Consider the following 23,116-nt stretch of genomic DNA (forward strand, 5'->3'; position numbering starts at 1 on the left):
CTTTACAGGATGTATGTGTCTCCCCAATCTCTTCCCTCATCCTTCCTCCCTCCTGCCAAATGGAACATAGGTAAGGTGGTGATTCCTCTTGGATTAATGGATATAAAGCAAACTTCTAAGGATGGCATGGTAACAAGATGGAAGGAATCTGATCCCAGACACTGCAGAGTCTGCATACCAGCCTGAGATACTTCAATCTAGTTTGTCACATGCAACAGAAGTGAACTTCTATGACATTAAGTCACCTTATTTTGGGATTCTGTTCCAGAAGTTGAATCTATCCTCTATCCAGCAAGTCTTTTTCAATGAATTCATTATGTACTCGACCTGCAACAAGGTAGGAATGAATCCCTTCTGATATTTGAAAAGAATAATTACAAGCAACATTTTTGACTTATTGCTTTTATTTAAATGCTTATTTATTATTAAGAAACTGGAGATAAAGCCATGACCAATAAAAATATTTTATTAACAGAGACTTAATCCACAGTTTAAATGAGAATCAACTATTGTTATACTGTGTTACAAAGGGATATAGATTAGTTCAGGTTTATGAAAACTCTGAAAATGATACACACATAAAAGGACAAGGTATATATCTTAAGAAAATAGAATTATGCAGAGAAAACGTATCTAGAAACAAAGAAGTATATATATATATATCTTCTTAAGAAGAAAATAGATGGTAAATGGTATTTCTACAAATTACCTCTGCATACCTCAAAGTCCAAACTATCATTAGGAAGCATGATGGTCTCAAGCTTTACAAAATGAGATATTTGAAGTTAGGCTGTCTACTAGACATCAAGCTTTACAAAATGAGGTATTTGAAGTTAGGCTGTCTACTAGACATCAATTCTCAACAGCAACAAGATCTTTGAAAAAGTATTTATTTATGTTTATTGTCCTAAAGCTAGGACATGTACCAACACAGAACGAAATTAACTTTCTCAGTAGAAATCTCAAGTTTGTTAAAGTATAACATTTTAAAAGATGCTTTCAGGACTATAGGTTGCATTTTAAATAGGCTGCATTTAAAATAGTTCTTGTTATATAACAACATTACCTCATCTTTAATATACCCGGTTTCAGGAAAGAAAACCAAGTTCTGTGAATAACTAAATTATCATAATGAAACAAAATGATAAGTAGAAAGCAAGAGTGTTTTGAAAGGTGAGCCAAATTATTAACTTCAGACCTTTTTTTTAACAGCATATAACATGAACTAGGTATTTGTTGTGCCAATAATTCACCTCAGAGATATCCAATAGCGGAAAGAAAGCAATAGTGACAGCAATTTTCCTGTATTAGAATGTGAGCTAAAACAAAATGATTAAGTGTAAAAAGAGAAACTGCAGTAATGTTCATACTACGTTCTCATTTTATGAAAATTGTTACTTTGGTATCAGATCATTCAAATATTTAGAAATTACTTTTTTTCACATTCCTATGGACTGAGTTTCTGCCTAAAGTTTATAAATGTTTTGAGCCATAACTATGCTCCAGGAGCTGAGTAAATTGTAAGAGAAAGAAAAATGAATAAAGAACCATTAGGAAAGAAGAAAAGTGAAGGGCAGAATGAGAATAAGACGAGAGAAATAAATTAAACAAATAAAATAATAAATAAATGAAAAAGAATAAATAAATAAGAAACTCAAAATGAGAGTCATTCATTGGAAAATGATGGCATTTATCATAAGCTAGTTGAAGAGAATAAACTCTCCACCAAGAATTTAAATATAACCCTGAAATTTAAACAATTATGAGTTCAGCTTCTGAAAATATGTGGTCTAGATAATTGGAAAAAGTTTTATTACCAAACAGTTGAAATTGCCAAACTTGAAAATCAACATCCTAGATGAATTTGCAAGAAAAACAAAAGTAGGAAAATACGGAAGAAGGAAATGTCTACCAATATGATAAACATAAGCTGATGTTGAATTTACTTTGAGAAGCATTTTGACAGCAGAAAACTGTTTTCTTGTATTTTGGGGGAGGTGTGGTTGTTTTTTGTTTTGTTTTAAATGTAATCACCATATGGAGAAGAGGTAAGGCCTTGGACCCACCTGAGGTAGTGTTGGAACTGAGCATGTCATTAAAAAAAGCTTAGAACTCTTAAAGGCCCATATCTGATTTTTTTTTTTTCTTTTTGAAACGGCGTCTGACTCTGTCACCAAGCTGGAGTCCAGTGGTGCGATCTTAGCTCACTGCAATCTCCACCTCCCAGGTTCATGCAATTATCCTGCCTCAGCCTCCCAAGTAGCTGCGATTACAAGCAGGCCACCACCCCCAGCTAATTTTTGTATTGTTAGTAGAGACAGGGTTTCACCATGTCGACCAGGTTGGTCTCAATCTCCTGACCTCATGATCCACCTGCCTCAGTCTCCCAAAGTGCTGAAATTACAGGTGTGAACCACCATGCCCGGCAGAAAGCCCGTATCTTTAGGTAATATGAGGTAGAAAAAAATCTACCCATCAGCAAATGGAGAATTTGTAGCTACAGTGCTATCCTTATGTGGGTGTGCCTGAGTGATCCAAAAATCTCAAGTGAAAATGCTATTTTAAAGTAGAATCAGGTTTATCATGCCCAGAGTGCCTGGCGGTTACAACTACACACCCTCTCTAGAGCACTATATCTGAATTCACACTCCAAATATTTCACAGATTTAGTCACCTATACAAACCAAAATTAAAATCACGTAAGGAAATCAGGCGTGAGAAAGAATTCTAGAAAAAAATTACATAAATAAGAATTAAACTCCTCCAAAAGTTTTATGTTTTAGAATAATTAAACAAAGAATATAAAATTTATATATTGAAATGATTAAAGAGACAAAATATGGGTTCAAAGCATGAGTAATGAATATAATGTATATAAAATATATTATATATATTTTATATAAGTTTTATGGTCTTATGACCATAAAAATGACTAGGCAATGCCTTCAGAAAGTACTACATATAACTCCTAGAAATGGAAATGTATATAGAATGATTGGAATTAAATTCAAAACCAATGGTTTAGACACAAGATTACACTTGGTTGAAGAGTAAATTTGTTAAATCGTAGATTAATCAAAAGAAATTGTCAAATGAAGTACAGATATAAAGGAAATGGAAAATTAGAAAGATGTTAATGGACATGAAGATAAGGATAGTTATTCAAAGATATATTTAATTAAATTTTTAAAGGAAACAAATAGAGGGAATGGAGGCAAGACAACAATAAGAGACAAGAGCTGATTCCAGATTGATTAAGTGTAAGAATTATCAGATTCAACAGGCAGAAATGAAACCTCAGTAGATGACTGCAGGAAACCAAAGACAAACAGAAAATCATAAATTTAGCCATAAACAACCAACTGTACTAGAAGCTGACTTTCTCATAGTAATGATAAAAACCACAAGAAAGAAAAATAATCGCTGAGGGACAATGACTATCAACATAAAATTCTGTATCCTGTAAAATTATCAATCCAAGAAGTGGTTAAAATGAAGACATTTTCAGATGAGAATCTGTCAAGTATGGACTTAAGGAAATTCTCAAGATGGAAGTTAAGGAAAAAAGGAAAATAATCAGGTTATAATGATGTGAGATATAAGAAAGCATGGTGAGTGAATAACTTTAAAAAATGCATATATCATTCTCAACAGATATTGGCTGTGTAAACAATAATATTAAGCTCTACTTAAAATGATAGAGACTAAAGATGATATTGGCTAGCCGTTACAGACAATACAAAGTTGGAATGATTGGTGTTAAAATAATTCTGAAATGTGTACTATACTGAAATGTAGAAATGTTAACTTTAGATTTTAAGTGTACTATATTAAAGGTTTAGTAGTAAGAGAAAACAAATAGAGTATATAATTTTTAAAAATAAAGTGAAACATGATCAATTTAAAGAATGCAGGAAAATTGGATAAAAGAAGCATAGAAGCACAAGGGAAATATAAAGCTGAAAAAAGATGGCAAACCTAATTCTAAATACATTATTAATTACAGAAGTGCAAAATGACTAAATTCATTAGTCTAAAGACAGAGTCATCAGACTAGTTAAGAAAATATCTAGCTAAACATATGTTTTAAAAGACACACCTAAACAAAAAAATATAGAAAATATAAAAGTAAATGAATGGAAAAAGGAGAAACACAAACACTAACCCAAAGAAATGAAGGGTAGCCATAAAGACAATATGCTCCATAAATGAAAAAGTGTCATTAGTAATAAAGCAAACCACTACACAATGATAAGAATGGTTTTAATTTGATGATGAGTAACACTGATTCTTTTTGTATGTTTTTTTGCTAGAGGTAAATATTTGTGCACTATCTATTCAAGTATATTTTCTATTTGTATAGGTTTGTCTTTTTCTTCTTGAGTTCTGTGAATCTTTTTATGTTTGCATTCAAGTCGTTAGTAAGATACATGCATTATAAATATTTTCTCTGTTTATAACTTACTATTTTAATTTTTTGGAATAATTTCAGATTTTCAGCAAACATGCAGAAATAGTACAAAGAATGTTTTCTGTTTTTCCCCTAATTTCCCCAAATGTTAAAATTTTATTACATTTGCTATCTTCCTTCTCTCAAGTACATATATGTAGTATGTATACATACATACTGAGAGAATATTGTGAATAAAAAGTTCTTTATTACTACATAATTCAGTGTGTACTTCCTAAAAACAAGGACATTGTTTTAACTACAGCACAATTATCAAACTTAGGAAATTTAGAATTGTACAATTTACAATATTACCATGTAGTCTATAGCTATTACTCAAATACTGCAAATTGTTCTGCTAGAGCATTATATAACAAAAGAAAAAAAATTGCTATGATCAAGAATTAATTTTATTTCTTTGTCATGTTCCTTTAGTATCCTTTAATCTAAAATAATGCTTTCTTTGTCTTTCATGACCCCATGCTTTTGAAGACCACAGTTATTTTTTGGTAGAAAAATACCAAACACCTTCATTCCTTTATTCAAGACTTTTTTGCATCTACTGTTCTTTGGAATCCCTATGGAAAAGCATTACTTTAATTTTGTGAAAATTTGTATTGCTACCTCAGGAATAAAGATGTTTCACATCTTTGTAGAAATATATTTAATGAAGCTTAAGGTGTTTTGCACTTCCACCTGAGGCTTACATTTCTTACTTTTTAAAATGGAAACACTGACAAAACATAATCCATTTACCAAAAATTATAGCCTAATAATATTTGCATTTTAATAAGTTGTCATTTATATTTTAGTTATTTTTTCTTTATGTAGTTTTTCAAACTTTTTTCTGTATAAACTTGAGAGGATTTGGGTAATTTGACTGATTAGATGTAGCCAGGTGGAACAGCTGCCACTGAAGGACTGGGATGACTGGCACACTCCTAGCAGATATTCATAGGGAAGGCACTGGGAGTAGACAGAGACGAGTCACAGAAACTGGGCTGAAGCGGGAGAAAGCTTGAAACCCTGCACAGAGCTACCGTGCACCAGGACTCATTCCGGTGCCCAGCAACTCTGGGGGAACAGGTGAGTTAAACTGGCAAGAAACTAACCAGTCTCACCATAGGCCTCTGGAATCCCAGCAGGAGGAGACCCCTCAACCACCACAGACACTTGAGTTGGCAGGGAGAGCTGGTTACAGAAATGGCAGGGGAAACAAGCCAGTGGATGTGGAACCCAGAGAGTTTAGTGTAAGAGGTTCTGTAGCTGAGCATGGCCAGGGATACTCATACCCCCAGGCTGGACTTGCTCCCATAGGAAACTTTAACCCTAGAGAAACTGTTGGACTTGAACTCTGCAGAGCAGTCTTGCCCATCAGATGGGGCCAGTCCAACCTGAACACTATTTGGTCTACTGGCCTCACCTAGGACCCCATCCTGGCCATGCGTGCTTATAGTGTGGCCTCTGGTGCCCTGGGGGCCTACATCATAGCTCCTACTCTGGCAGACTGTGCCTGTCTGGCTCCAGTGGGGTGTCCCCTATGGCCACACGCCAGCCCACCTGCACCCTTCCCCTAGTGAAATTTCCTCCAGACCCAGGGCCACCCCTGACATCACTTTGCTGGCACATGTGTGCAGGGGTAGATTTTTGCCTTCCCTGACCTACCAGCACGTGTGTGTGCAGGGGCCCTGCCCTGCCTAAGCTGCCAGGAGGAGTGCACCCTGCCCCACCCCTGCCGTACCACCTTTGGAGTTGGAGCCTTGGTGGACACAAAGCCCAACAACCCCACTCCCACCAGCAAACCTGCCCTGTGCCAACACGGCCACTGGAGTGAAACCAGGCACAGAGAACAGTGGACCCTCATCCGCCCTGAGTGGTCACAGAAGGTGCACACAGACTTGCATCCACCAGTGTCATGCTTCCATGCTAATACCATCACCAGGTTGACCATGTGCAATCACCAACAAGGGCTCCCTTCCCCATCAAACTGTGCTATCGCCCTCAATGCCATAAATGCCCACACAAAGACAGGCACCCTGGCCCTTACTGCCACCTACTGCAGTCAACAAGCATGTACCCCAATTCTCTGCTGCTGCTGCACCACTTATTGGAGTGTAGTGACCAGAAGTCTGGAATACCTTGGGCACCCCAGCATAATGGGTTCCAAATTGCAGGGAGCCAGAGAGCAAAGTTGCGGATGACACAAGATCCTGTGTTATAGCTCAGGAGTTGGGAGGTGAGCCTTGGCCACCTAAAATCTTCTAGAAACAAAGCCAGTTGAATGAACCCACCTTACACCATAGTCAAATCCTCAAGGTCATCAAATAGGCTGAAAGTAAAAACACCCATCCAAAGGACAGCAACTTCAAAGACTGAAGGAACACAAGCCCACAGAGATGAGAAAGAACCAGCCCAAGAATGCTGACAACTCAAAAAGTCAGAGTGCCTTAATTCCTTCAAACAACCCCACTAGTTCTCCAGCATGGGTTCTGAACTGGGCTGAGATGGCTGAAATGACAGAAAATAGAATTCAGAATATGGACAGAAATGAAGATCATCAAGATGAAGGAGTACTTTGAAACCCAATTCAAGGAAGTGAAGAATCACAATAAAATGATACAGGAGCTGACACACAAAATGGCCAGTATAGAAAAGAACATAGACAACATGATAGAGCAGAAAATCACATAAGAATTTCATTATGCAATTGCTATTATTAATAGCAGAATAGATTGAGCTGAGGAAAGAATTTCAGAGCTTGAAGACTGGCTTTCTGAAATAAGTCAGACAGACAATAATAGAGAGAGGAAAAAAGGAACAAACAAAACTTCCAAGAAATATGGGATAATGTAAAAATGTCAAATCTATAATTCACTGTTGTGCCTGAAAGAGAAAAAAAATTTACAAATAATAAATCTAAAATGAATGAAAGAAAGAAAAAAAATTACAAATAATATTTCAAGATAATATTCATGAGAACTCCCCCAACCTAGCTAGAGATGCCAACTTTCAAGTTCAGGAAATGCAGAGAGCCCCAGTAAGATACTTGACAAAAAGATCATCCCCAAGACACATAATCATCAGATTTTCCAAGGTTGAAATGAGGGAAAAATGTTAAACGCAGCTAGAGGGAAGAGTCAGGTCACCTAAAAAGGGAAGTCCATCTGGCTAATAGTGGATCTCTCAGCAGAATCCCTACAAGCCTGAAGAGATTAGTGGCCAATATTCAACATTCATAAAGAAAAGAAATTCCAACCAAGAATTTTCATATCTGGCCAAACTAACCTTCAAAAGCAAAGGAGAAATAAGATCCTTTTCAGACAAGCAAATACTGAGGGAATTTGTTACCATCAGACCTTCCTTACAAGAGCTCCTATAGGAAGCACTAAACATGGAAAGACAATTACCAGCCACTACAATAACACACTGAAGTACATAGACCAGAGACGCTATAAAGCCACCACACAAACAGATCTGCATAATAACCAGCTAACTTCATGATAATAGGATCAAATCCACACATATCAATACTAACCTTAAATGTAAATGGGCTAAATCCCCTAATTAAAAGATAGAGTGGCAAGCTAAAGAATCAAGATCCATTGGTATGCTGTCTTCAGGAGAACAATCTCACATGCAATGACACACATAGACTCAAAATAAAGGAATGGAGAAATATCTGCCAAACAAATGGAAAACAAGAAAAAAAGCAGGGGTTGTAATCCTGATTTTAGGGAAAACAGACTTAAACAAACAAAGGTCATAAAAGGCAAAGACAGGTATTACATATGGTAAAGGGTTTAATTCAACATAAAGACCTAACTAATCTAAGAATATATGCACCCAACACAGAAGCACTCAGATTAACAAAGCAAGTTCTTAGAGACCTTCAAAGAGATTCAGGCTCACATACAATAGTAGTGAGACACTTCAACACCCCACTGACAGCAGTAGTCAGATCATTGAGGCAGGAAATTAACAAAGATGTGTAGGACCTGAAGTCAGCACTGGATCAAAGGTACCTGGTAGATATCTACAGAACTCTCCACCCCAAAACTACAGAATATACATTTTTCTCATTGCCGCATGGTACACACTCTAAAATCAATCACATAATCAGACTCAAAAATACCCCTCAGTAAATACAAAAGGACTAAAATCATAACACCCACTCTGACCACAGAGCAAAAAGCAATCAAGACTAAGAAAATAACTGAAAACCACACAATTACATGGAAATTGAATAAACTGCTCCTGAATGACTTTTGGGTAAAAAAATGAAATTAAGTCAGAAATCAAAAAGTTATTTGAAACTAATGAGAACAAAGATACAACATGCTGGAATCTCTGGGACACAGTTAAGGCAGTGTTAATAGGGAAATTTATGACGTTAAATGTCCATATCAAAAAGTGAGAAAGATCTCAAGTTAACAACCTAAAATTAAAACTAAAAGAAACAGAGAACCTAGAGCAAATCAAAGCTAGTATAAGACAAGAAATAACCAAAATCAGAGCTGAACTGAAGGAGATTAAGAAACAAAAAACTATTCAAAAGATCAATGAATCCATGAGTTGATTTTCTGGAAAAATTTAATAAAATAGATTTACTGTTAGGTAGACTATTAAAGAAGAAAAGAAAGAAGATGTAAACATACACAATTAGAAATGATGAAGTAATGACCCCACAAAAACACAAATAAGCATCAGAGAATATTATGAAATACAAAAAATCATCAGAGAATATTATGAACACCTAGAGTTTGTGTGTTTATGAGCACACAAACTAGAAAATTTAGAAGAAATGGATAAATTTCTTGTTACATATACCCTACCAGGACTGAACTGAAAAGTGATTGAATCCCCAAACGGAAATAATTAGCTACAAAACTGAATCAGTAATAAATAGCCTACCAACAACAACAAAAAAAAAGCACAGGACCAGATGGATTCACAGCTAAATTCTACCAGGGAACACAGAAGAGCTAGTACCATTCCTATTGAAACTATTCCAAAAGTTTGAGGAGTAATTCATTCTATGAGGCTAGCATCATCCTGATATCAAAACCTGGCAGAGACACAACAAAAAATGATAATCTCAGGTCAATATTCTTGAAGAGCATTTATGCAAAAATCCTCAACAAAATACTGGGAACCCAAATCCAGCAGCACATCAAAAAGCTAATCCACCATGATCAAGTAGGCTTTATCTCTTAGATGCAAGTTTGGTTCAACATATGAAAATCAATAAATGTGATTTATCACATAAATGACCATCTCAATAGATGCAGAAAAGGGTTTTGATAAATTCCAACACCCTTCATGTTAAAAACTCTCAATACACTAGGTATTGAAGAAACACACTTGAAAATAACAGGAGCCATCTATGACAAACCACAGCCAACGTCATGGTGATTGGGCAGAAGCTGGAAACACCCCCTTGAAAGATGGAACAAGACAAGGATGCCCTTTCTCACCACTCCCATTTAACACAGTATTGGAAGTCCTGGCCAGGGCAACCAGGAAAGAGAAAAAAATAAAGGGAATCTAAGTAGGAAGACAGGAAGTCAGACTATGCCTGTTTGTAGACCACATGATTCTATATTTAGAAAACTTCATAGTCTCAACCCAAAAGCTCCTTAAGTTAATAAACAACTTCAGCAGTCTCAGAATACAAAATCAATATGCAAATCACTAGCATTCCTATATATCAACAACTGTCAATCCGAGAGCCAAATCAGGAATGTAATCATATTCACAATTGTCACAACAAGAATAAAATACCTAGGAATACAGTGAGGTGAATGATCCTTACAATGAGAACTACAAAATACTGCCAAAAGAAACCAGAAATGACACAAATGGAAACACATTCCATGCTCATGAATTGAAAGAATCAATATTGTTAAAATGACCGTACTGGCCAAAGCTATTTATAGATATAATGCTATTCCTATTAAACTACCACTGACTTTCTTTATAGAACTAGAAAAAAACTATTTCAAAATTCAAATGGAACCCCAAAACACTCTTAATAGTCAAGGCAATTCTAAGCAAAAAGAACAAAGTTGAAGGTATCACACTAACTGGCATCAAACTGTACTATAGGGCTACAGTAACCAAAACAGCATGGCACTGGTACAAAAGCAGACACACAGGCCAATGGAACAGAACAGAGAACCCAGAAATAAGGCTGTACCCCTACAGACATCTGATCTTCAACAAAGCTGATGAAAACAAGCAATGAGCAAAAGATTCTTTACTCAAAAACTAGCTAGCCATATGTAGAAGATTGAAGCTGGTATCCTTCCATAAATCACACACAAAAATTAACTCAAAATGGATCAAAGACCTAAATAAAAACCCCAAACCATAAAGACCCTGGAGGACCACTTAAGCAACACCATTCTGGACATAGGCACAGACAAAAATTTCATGAGGAAGACACCAAAAGCAACTGCAACAAAAGCAAAAATTGACAAATGGGATCTGATTAAACTTAAGAGCTTCTGCACATCCAAAGAAGCTATCAACAAAGTAAACAGACTACCTACAGAATGGACGAATAATATTTGCAAAGTATGCCCTTGACAAAGTTCTAATATACAGCATCTATAAGGAACTTAAATATACAAGAACAAAAAACAAACAACCCCTTAAAAGTGGGCAAAGAATATGAAAACACATTTTTCAGAAGAATACATACATGCAGACAACAAGCTATGAAAAAAAGCTCAACATTGCTGATGATTTGAGAAATGCAATTTAAAACCACAGTGAGATACCATCTCACTAGTCAGAATGGCTGTTATTAAAAAGTCAAAAAATAACAGAAGATGGTGAGGTTATGGAGAAAAAGAAAGGCTTATACACTGTTGGTGGAAGTGTAACTTAGTTCAATCATTGCGGAAAACAGTGTGTTGATTCGTCAAAGATCTAGAAACAGAAGTACCGTTCTACCCAGTGATCCCATTACTGGGTATATACCCAAAGGAATATAAATTGTTCTAAGTTAAGACATGTGCACACATCTGTTCATTGCAACATTATTCACAATAACACACGAAATCAACCTAAATGCTCATCAATAGTAGACTGGATATTGTGGTACATATACACCAAAGAATACTATTCAACCATAAAAAAAGAACAAGATTATGTCCTTTGTAGAAACATGGATGGAGTTCAAGGACGTTATCCTTAGCAAACCAACGCAGGAACAGACAACCACATACTGCATGTTCTTACATATAAGTGGGAGCTAAAAGATGAGAACACATGGAGACAAAGAGGGGAACAATACATTCTGAAGCCTATTGAAGGTGAAAGGTGGAAGGAAGGAGATCAAAAACAATAACTAATGGGTACCATCCTTAGTAGTTTGGTGATGAAATAATCTGTACAACAAACCCTCATGATAGAAATTTGTCTATATAACAAACTTGCACCTGCATCCCTGAACTTGAAATAGTAGGTAAAAAATTAACTTATATAATGCACAAATACAAAAAAAGGACAGTTTACATTATACTTAATAAAATATTGTCTTACTAACAATGAGACAAAATGTTTAGATTTACATTTTAAAATATCTCATACATTTTTGTGGAAATTTTGTAACCTTTTACTGTAATAATTTATATATGTACTATGTATCTCTTTTGCTATCTCTATTGTCAATAAAGTAAAATATTAAAATAGAATTGCTAAGTTGGTTGAATTCTATTGACTAATTTTGAAGTAGGTCATTGAGAGAAAAAATGGAAACGTACATAAAATACATTTAGAACATAAAATAACTAGATGTCTACGACATTCCGTGCAGTTTTATTGAGAGAGAGGGATTTCTGGCTCTGACAATTAGTGGGAAATAGCCCTTCTAAATATATAAGGGGATATAGAAATAAAAAAGGATTTCAAAGAAGAAATGTGTTATCTTTTAAAGGGTTTATTAAACAAAGTGATAAAACCAGTAGGTGACAGAATATAAAATGTAATTTAAATTAAACTCCAAGCTTCCCTGTCATACTTCTTATATTCTGATTCAGGAGCATAATAAGCTATTTATTAGAGCAATTTTTGGACTGGAGATACAGATTTTGTGAGTCAGTGGCATATAGAAACTAATTGAATTTGAGGTTGTAAATATGCCAATTAAAAATAATTTCAATTTAAAATGGGATATTAAGAGCATGCCACAGTTGAATTAACATGATCATCATACAAACCTAAAATTTTTAATAATTTCCAGATGATATATCAATTCCCATATGATATGGTATATTTGATTTTTGAATCTCATCACTGGCGATAAAAAACCTCCTTTGTCTCGAGTATTGTCCCCTCCAAATCTCATGTTGAAATGTGAACCCAAATATTGGAGGTGGAGCCTAGTGGTGACATTTGGGTCATGGGGCTGGATCCTTCATGAGTGGTGTGGTGCCTTCTCCATAATAATGAGTGAGTTCACAAGAGATTTGGTTGCTAAAAAGACTCTGCAGCTTCCCTGTCCTCTCTCTTGCTCCCTTTCTTACTATGTGACACACTGACTCCCCTTCACCCTTCACCGTAATTGGATGCTCTCTGAAGTCCTCACCAGAAGCAGATGCTGGCATCATGGTTCTTGTATAGCTTATGGAATCATGATCTACATAAACATTTTTTCTTTATAAATTTCCCAGTCTCAGATATTCCTTTATAGCAGTGCAAACAAACAAATGCAGCCCCTCTTCCCCTCACTCTCTTTCCCCACCACCCTCCCTCCCTCCCTCCCTCCCTTTTTTCCTCCCTAATATTCTAATGAACACCTGTAAAACAAATTCCCATATGTACACCCAAAAAACTGAATATAATTTACATGCATATTTAGTCCTTCCTCTTCCTGTCCCCTTTTCTTTCCCCATCTGAAGTAACTACTCTCTGAAATTTCATATTCAGTCCTTTGCTATCCATTTTCCTTTTGATGGATAGTTCCATTGTTTCCAGTTTTAGGCAAATGTGAATACTGCTACTGTGAATATTTGTTACATTTATAACATTCCTTTGGGTATTTACTCAAGAGTGAGATTTCTGGGTCACATGATATACTTATGTTCATTTTAGTAGATAATGACAGTTTTCTCAAGTAGTTGTACTGATTTACATTTTTTTCTGGTAGTATTTAAGAATTCAGTTGCTCCATCACTTCTTCAGCATATAGTATTGTTTGACATTAAAAATTTTATGTCAAAAAAAAAGAAAATTTTATAAAATTAATGATTGAAGGACCAAAAAGTTAACTAGTTTTTTCTTTTTTAGTGCTATTTACCTGGGACTGTTTTAGGTGCTTTACATATTTCATTTTATCTGATGGTCATTATAACCCTGGGAGGTTAGTGCTATTTAAACATCTAAAAGAATGGTTCCATTGAAAGATTTAAAAAAGAAACAAAAAACAATGGGTCTTTGAGGGATTGGGTGATTTACCTCACATCTCAGATTTCAAATATTTGATGATTTGTTTTATGAAATCAAGTTAACTTTATTCTTCAGCGTATCAAGGCATGTTCTGACTCCAAGACTAGCAGAGAAAAGCTGAATTAACAGAAAAAATATTTTGGTTTGATTTACAACAAACAATAAACAATAATTTTTTCACAATTTATATGCATTCAGGAATGGAATGGTCTTCCTTTTGAGACAGTGAATGTCTTCTCCTTGAAAGTCACTTGTCAGGTGTTTTGGAAAAACTGAGGCTTATTTGGGAAGAATAACTGTACAAAGGGCCTCTGTGGCATCTATAGTCTACGGGGTAAAAGCACATATAAAATGCTACCTATGCATTTATTCCAGGGAGATTTATGTACTGTGTGGGTTTTCTCCCATAAAAGACAAATCCCAGAGTATCTCTCTTCCTGCAGTGTTCTAATCTATACTTTCTTTTCGTAACTCAGCCCCTCGGTCATTTACCATTCATTATGCTGCTCTTAGGATCCCTGAGAATTCCAACAGGTCCCTGGCCTCAAGTAGTTCATACTTTTGATGAAAAATTGACACGTGTAGACAGTTGTTCCATGGTGGTATGAGTTCTGAGAAAGAAGTAAGGAACAAAATTCTGAAAGAATACAGTGGAGATCTCATTAGTATCTCCCAATAAGTAGGCTGGAGGGAGGACTAATATTCACAGAGGAGAGCCTGAATTTATCGTGGAAAGGGAGTAAAAAACTTGCTAAGTGGAAAAAGAGAAATAAGGAATGTCAGCCACACTTTATCTCATGGACTTGAAAGCTACATAGATTTAACAAACTGCAAATAATTTAGTATGATTGGAGGACAGAGACCTATGGAAACAGATAGCTCACAGATCACAAGGGGCACATTAAGGATTAGTGGACTTTATCCTATAGTTGATGGGAATAGTTGAAGAGTTTTTAAGGAGAAAAATTATTCAAAATTATGAAAGTACATACTGTGGAGACATATCATAAAAGACATTTCTAAAGCCAAAAAATTTAATGTTTTTATCATTTCCTCAATTTGGATTTTTTGCCCCATTTCTGTTCTCTCTTAGTGTATATAATTGAGAATCAATTTGAGTACATTTCTAGCTTCATGATAATCATTATTCTGAGGAACATTCATAAGAGAAGTTTCAGAAAATTTCTTGTGAGCTTACTTAATTTCGTTGCTAGTTATACATGCTTATTGACAGCACAGAAAGGAAAAAGGCAAAGTGTGTTTAACCAGGTTAAAACAGTAACCTTTGTAAATGTTATTATAGAAGCGTGACTTCTTCAGAGGGGAAAAGTGTTACAGACAACCTTTAGAAGTGTCAGTGTACATCATATCCATAGGATCCATGGTTCTTGTTTGAAGTACTCATTCTGCCCACACTGCAGCCTGCACACCAGGCAACGCCACAGGGGTTTGATTTCTCTGTGTTCTTGGCCCCCAGTTCCTAGGAGGCTTCTCAGCCCATTGGTCAGAGTGCTGCCTGTGTGTTTGCACTGCAACCCCACTAAGGAGTTTCCCAGTGACTTGCTGAGGATTGCACTGCAGTAAGCAGGGAAACTTCATGAGGCTGGCCCTTCATGTAAGCCTCTAAAATGACATTAACCTGCCCACTGGCCAATATGACCGTGGCAAAAAGAATAATATACTTTCAGCCTTCTCAAAAGAAATTACTACACACAATTTTCACAAAATACCCTCTGTCACCTAATCTCACTCTTCTCCATGCCCCTGCCTTCCATGAGAAATACCAGAAAAGGAGAGAGAGTAAGATGGCCACCAGAAGCAGACAAATGGAACAGCTCCCACAAAGGACTGAAACAACTGATGTACTTTGGACAGATGTGAACTGTTTTCCAAGAGTGAACAGAGGGAAGACACATAAAGTGGGCTGAGGCAGGAGGAAGTTGGGAATTCTGCATGGGCTACCATACACTGGGACTCACTTTTGAGCCACAACAGCTCTAGGCTAATGCGTGAGTTGAGCTGGCAAGGAGTCTTGCCACAGGCCTCTGGAAACCCAGGAAGAGGGGACCACTCAACCACCATGGAAACTTTAAACAGTAGGGAGAGCTGCTTAAAGAATGGTAGCAGCAGCAAGCCAGCTGATGTAGAGTCCAGAAGATTTGGTTCTGGAGCATCTGTAGTAGGGCCCTGCCAGGGAAGACCATACCCCTGGGCTCAGCTTGCTCCTATAAGAGACTTTAGCCCTAGGGGTATTGTTGGACCTGATTGCTGCAGAGCAGTCTTGCATATTAGATGGGGCTGGTCCAATCCATGTACCCTTTGGTCTGCTGGCTTTTCCTGGGGCCCCAACTTGGCCATGCCTGTTCACAAGGCAGTCTCAGGTGCCCTGGTGGCCCATTCCATAGCCTTTGTGCTGGTGGATGGTGCCTGGCCTGTGGAGAGCTCCTATAACCATGAAGCAGATTGCATGTTCCCTTCACATGCTATAGCTTACCCTGGGTCCATGGCAACTCCCTACATCACTTTGCAGGCACGTCTGCATGAGTGGTTTTTTTCTTTACCTACCAACACAAGGGAGTGCAGTTCACCCCTCATCCCCTTTCTGACTTGCCACTGCAGACAGAGTCTTGGTAGCCACAGAGCCAGCAAGCCCTGCCTCTGCCAGTGCCCCACTCTGCACTAACACTAGGCAGAAAACAGTGGATCATCTGACACCCTGAGCAATCACTTCTGCTTGCAGGGCACAGAGAAGGCATCCAGACATGCACCTACCAGTACTCTGTTCCCAAGCCAACACCACCTCCAGTGCAACTGCTCATGCAGTCTCCAACAGGGGCCCCCTGCAGACTCACTCCCACAGATCTGTTGCCTCTGCCACTATGGTAAAAGCCCACAGGGAGGCAGGCACCCCTGCATCTACTAGCACTCTGCAGCAGTTGCTGCATCTCAGCCCCTCACAGCACAGCAGGCTCCAAACCTTGAGGAGCCAGACAATGAAGTCAGGGCTCAACCCAAGTCTCCCACACCCCATGCCAGAGTTAGAGTATGCAGTACCGGAGCTGAAAGCTGAGTATTAAACCCCTAAAAATCTTCCAGAAATAAAACCAGTTGACTGAATCCACATTACACCACAATTAAACCCTCGAGGTCATCAAATATGATAAAAGAAAAAAAAAAGTTATCTGAAGGTCAGCAATCTCAAAGCTTATCTCAAAGATAAGCTCACAAAAATGAGGAAGAATCAGTGCAAGAATGCTGAAAGCTCAAAAAGCTGGAGTGTCTTCTATCTTGCAAACCAGCAAATCACCTCCCCAGCAAGGGTTTGAAATGAAAGCAATAGAATTCAGAATATGGATAGGAAGGAAGATCATTGAGCTACAAAGGTATACTGAAACTCAATGCAAGGAAGCTAAAAATGATGATAAAGCAGTGCAGAAGGTGATAGGCAAAATAACCAGTATAGAAAAGAACAAAACTGACCTAATAGAGCTGAAAAACACACTATAAGAATTTCATAATGAAATTGCAAGTATTAATACCAGAATAGACAAAGTTGAGGAAACAATATCAGAGTTTGAAGACTGGCCTTCTGAAATAAGACAAGCAGACAAGAATGGAGAAAAAAAGAATGAGAATGAACAAATATATCTACAAGAAATATGGGATTATGTAAAGAGACCAAATCTATGACTGATTGATATCTCTGAAAGAGATGGGGAGACAAGAAACAATTTAGAAAACATATTTTAGAATGTTATCCATGAGAACTTCCCCAACATAGCTAGAGAGGCCAACATTTAAACTTGGGAAATACAGAGAACCCCAGTAAGATAATTCCCAAGCAGATCAGCCCCAAGACACATAATCATCAGATACATCAAGGTCAAAATGAAAGAAAAAAGTGGTAAAAGCAGCAAGAGAGAGAGGTCAGGTGACCTACAAAGCTCATCTGACTAACAATGGACCACTCAGCAGAAATCCTACAAGTCAGAGGAGATTGGGTCAAATAGTGAACATTTTTAAAGAAGAGAAATTCTAACAAGAATTTAATATCTGGCCAAACAAAGTTTTGTAAGCAGAAGATAAATAAGATCCTTTTTAGACAAGCAAATCCTAAGAGAATTTGTTACCACCAGACCTGCCATAAAAGAGTTCCTAAAGGAAGTACTAAATATGGAAAGAAAAGATGATTACCAGCCACTACAAAAATACACTGAAGTAGAGAGACCAATAATACTATAAAGCAACCAGATAAACAAGTCTGCACAATAACTAGCTAACATCATGATGACAGGATAAAATCAATACGTATCAATACTAACTTTAAATGTAGATAGGCTAAATGCCTCAATTAAAAGAGACAGGTGGCAATCTGGATAAAGAACCAAGACCCAATGTTATGTTGTCTACAAGAGATCAATCTTTCATGCAATGACACCCGTAGTCTCAAAATAAAAGAATGGGGGAAAAAATCCAAGCAAATGGAAAACAGAAAAAAGCAAGGGTTACTATCCTAATTTCAGACAAAACAGACTTTAAAGCAACACAGACAAAGAAGGACATTAAGTAATGACAGAGGGCCCAATTCAACAAGAAGACCTAACTATCCTAAGTATATATGCACCCAACACAGAAGCATCCAGATTCATAAAGCAAGTTCTTAGAAATCTCCAAAAAGACTTAGACTCACACACAATTACCGTGGGTGACCTTAACACCCCATTGACAATATTAGACAGATCATTAAGATAGAAAATTAACAAAGACATTCATGGCCTGATCTTAGCACTGGATCAAATGTACCCAATAGATATCTATAGAACTCTTTACCCCAAAACTACAGAATATATATTCTCATTGCTACATGGCATATACTCTAAAATCAACCATATATTTGTACACACAACACTCCTGAGCAAATGCAAAAAACTAAAATTATAGCAAACAATCTATTGGCCCACAGAGAAATCAAATTAGAAATCAAGACTAAGAAATTCACTCAGAAGCATACAATTACATGAAAATTCAATAACCTGCTCTTGAATGACTTTTGGGTTAAAAAAAAAAAAAAAGAAATTAAGGGAGAAATCAAGAATTTCTTTCAAACTAATGAGAACAAAGATACAACATGCCAGAATCTCTGGGACAGAGTTAAGGCAGTAACAGGGAAATTTATAACACTAAATGCTCACACGAAAAAGCCAGAAAGATCTCAAGTTAACCAACTAATATTACAACTTAAAAAACTAGAGAACCAAGAGCAAATCAATCCCAAATCTAGCAGAAGACAAGAAATAATCAAAATTGAAGCTGAGCTGAAGGAGATAGAGACATAAAAAACCATTCAAAAGATCAGCAAATCCAGGAGCTGGTTTTTTGAAAAAATTAGTACAATAGATAGATGGCTAGGTAGACTAATAAGGAAGAAAAGAAGATCTAAATAAACACAATTAGAAAACAAAGGGAATACTACCACTGACCTCACAGGAATACAAATAACCATCATGGAATATTATGAACATGTCTATGCACATAAACTCAAAAATCTCAAAGAAATGGACAAATGTTTAGACAAATACACTCTCCCAAGACTGAACCAGTAAGACATTCAATCCTTGAACAGACCAAAAATAAGCTCTGAAATTGAGGTAGTAATAAATAGCCTACCAACCAAAAAGGTGCCCAAGCCCAGATGGATTCACAGCTGAACTCTACCAGATGTGCTAATAAGAACTGGTGCTATTACTACAAAAATATTCCAAAAAATTGAGGAGGAGGGACTCCTCCCTACTCATTATGTGAGGCCAGCACCATCCTGATATCAAAACCTGGCAGAGACACAACAGAAAAAGAAAACTTCAGGCTAATGCCATTGATGAACATTGATGCAAAAATCCTCAACAAAATACTGGCAAACCAAATCCAGCAGTATATCAAAAAGCTTATCCACCACAATCAAGTAGGCTTTAATCCCTGGGATACAAAATTGGTTCAACTTACACAAATCAAGAGCGCATCCTTGTCTTGTGCCATTCTTCAAAGAGAATGCTTCCAGCTTTTGCCGTTTAATAGAATGTTGGCTGTGGGTTTGTCATGTATAGTTCTTATTATTTTGAGGTGTGTTTCTTCAATACCTATTTTATTGAGAGTTTATAATGTGAATATTATTAAATATTCATTTGACCCAGCAATCCCTTTACCGGGCATATACCCAAAGGAATGTAAATGATTCTATTATAAAGACACATGCATGTGTATGTTCATTGCAGCACTATCAGAATATCAAAGACATGGAATTAAACTAAATGCCCTTCAGTGATAGGCTGGATAATGCAAATGTGACATATATACACCATGCATACTATGCAGCCATAAAAAAGAATGAGATCACATTCTTCGAAGTGACATGGATAGAGCTGGAGGTTATTATTCTCAGCAAGCTAACCCAGAAACAGAAAACCAAATACCACATGTTCTAATTTATAAATGGGAGCTAAATGATAAGAACACATGAACACATAGAGGGAAACAAAACACTGGGGCATAACAGAGGATGAAGGGTGGAAGGAGGGAGAGTATTTGGAAAAATAACTAATGGATACTAGGCTTAATATCTAGGTGATGAAATAATCTGTATAACAAACCTGCATGACACGAGTTTACCTATGTAACAAACTTGCACATGTACCCTCGAACTTAAAATAAAAGTTTAAAAAAGTCAGAAAAAATCCATCCCTTTTGTTGTTTATTCCTAATAGACTACCATACCATATTCTCCAGCCCACTTAGACTGGCCCCTATATTTACAACACAAAATTCTGCCACCAACACTGCCCATGCTCTTTTGATTAAAATCTTCCCTAAGACACTTGAAAAAAACTCAGTCACAAAGTAGGTTTGATCCACATAACATTTCAATACCAGTGTTTCTGAATATAAATTAGTTATTTTGTTTGGATGTTTACCTGCCAAACCTACATTTGCATGCTCAAGTTTGCTTTAAAATCTCCTACTATTTGTTTTACTTTTATGCAAACCTCAGAACTATTATTTAGAGATCAAGAAACTATAAAGAAAGGCTTTCAAATAAATAGTTTTCCAGTTTCATTACTGGAAATGTGTGTGACAAGTCTCTAGCATCAGCAATAGTGAAACTAAACTTAGAGATGAACTTGTCAGGCCACCAACAGTGTGGGAAAAGGAAGACACCTTGGTTAGTTGTATATTTGTACTCAACATGGAAAACACTCATGAACACTAACCAACATCATCTCTAATTACTGTTGTGATTAGTATCAAAGAACTGGGTCCCAGGAGGCTTGCTTTTCTGAAGAAAATACAGTGCCATATGTTGTGACTTTCTTTCTTTTTTTTTTTTTTTTTTTTTTTTTTTTTTTTTTTTTTTTGGTACAGTTCTCTTATGTTAGTAAGGATTTTTCTGTCCTGGCAATTGTATTTTCAAATTTTTATTTATTTGAAATATATTCTAAAGAAGCAAATTTTCCCAGTTGCTTAGAGTTGACCTTTTTTAAAAAAATAAACTGTCATTTCATTTAAAAAAAAAAAATCCCAATTTTATTCTCAAGGTGTATAAGCAAAATGTAACTCATTTAAAAACCAAGTAGAAGAAAAAAGAGAGTTTGATAGACACCTCAAGGCCTTTTCTCAACATGGAGTCTGCTTGTCAAACAGTGTTTCAGAAATTAATACAGTTTAGTCTTGCTGACCAAAATATTTTCTGCTGAAAAAAATATTTTTTGTAAGTCTTTCTATTTAAATATGAGACCAAAGTTTCTGAAACATGAGGCAGCATGACTTGGTAAAAAGCATACATTATTGGATACTAGCTTTTCTGACAACTATCTCATAGATATGTTTTATCTTTAAAATAACAGACCAATATAATTAATAGTGTCCAGTATATATTAAGTGTAAGGATTTATCATGATATTTCTTCTAGAATATTGCTTTTATAAATATTACCCTATATAGACTTCTGAAATCAGATCCAGCATGAAAAAAAGCTTGGAAAACATCACTACCATTCTTAAAATAAGAAGTTGATTATTCAATCCTCTATAATTCAAGGGAAAAAAAGTTGATCCAACTGAAAATTAATTACTTTCCTTAAACTAATCAGAGATATAAGGTCACAGGGAACACTACCACCCTGAAATCTTGAGAGACATGTGAAATTACAGTCACAAATGAAATTTGCTTACTGAGCAGAGAAACCACTGGAATCATATTTTGGTGAATTATTGGAGGCTGAGTGTGGGGAATTATGACAGCGAGAAAGTGCTACAAGGCACAGTCTCAGGGGAGGCCTACATTTTTATAGATTTACTCTGAAAACCCTGTCAGGTCCTCATACTGAAGCTCTAAAAAAGACATGGAGAGTTAGAGTAACCATTGTAAAATATCACCAGCGTGTTCTCCATTACAAAGACATACTTTTTAGAGAAAAAAACCTTACAGGAGCCTTATCCTACTTAAGGAAAATGCATTTCTCTTGTTTTAGTACTCCCCTAGCCTTCTTTTCACACCTCATCAGTGAAAAGGGGTGGGGGGACAAAAAACCTAAGAAACACTTGTGACAGTCACAGACCAGGGACACAGACAGATTTAATCATAAGATGAGCTAATGCTTCACCTCCCCCACACTTTACCACCACACCAGTGAGCTTGCTTCAGCATAACAGTGGATTATAGAAGGAAGAACCACAAGACACAGATTATCTCTGAGAAGTACTTAGTGAAGACTGAGGTCAAGAGGGGAGACAAAAACAAGGGCATTAGATTAATTTAAAGCCTCTGGAACCTACAGCTCTAGCCAGATTAAGATAAAATCTCACACTAAAGACATATTTACCTTAGTTCCTATTACTCTCATTTTTGCAATCATTTTTATTGTTCATATATCATGTTCAACTTTCAACAAAAATTATAAGGCATGCTAAAAGGAAGACAACACAAAGCACGAACAGAGAAGGTAAACGTGGTTCAGGCTCAAATATGACACACATGTTGGAATTATTAAATAAGGAATTTAAAATAATTATAATTAATATATTAAAGGCTTTAATAACAATCATACAATGTACAAAAACAAATGGAATGTAAACAAATGAGAACTCTAAGAAAGAATCATAAGAAAATGCTAGAACTTGAAAAATGCCTTTGGTGGACTAATCAGTTGCCTAAACATGGCCT

At 36.3% G+C, this 23,116-nt stretch overlaps 1 long non-coding RNA gene across 1 annotated transcript in view; it reads left to right on the forward strand.

The window, feature by feature from the left end:
* The first annotated feature begins 268 nt into the window (after nucleotides 1–268).
* Nucleotides 269–23,116, forward strand: part of LOC108286186 — a 41,263-nt gene continuing 18,415 nt past the window's right edge. The window contains exons 1-2 of the long non-coding RNA XR_001817848.1: nucleotides 269–337; nucleotides 1,093–1,173. This is a non-coding gene — a long non-coding RNA (uncharacterized LOC108286186). The remainder of the gene's footprint in view (nucleotides 338–1,092; nucleotides 1,174–23,116) is intronic.

Source organism: Cebus imitator, unplaced genomic scaffold (assembly GCF_001604975.1).
Source record: "Cebus imitator isolate Cc_AM_T3 unplaced genomic scaffold, Cebus_imitator-1.0 Scaffold315, whole genome shotgun sequence".
NCBI classification, from domain to species: Eukaryota; Metazoa; Chordata; class Mammalia; order Primates; family Cebidae; genus Cebus; species Cebus imitator.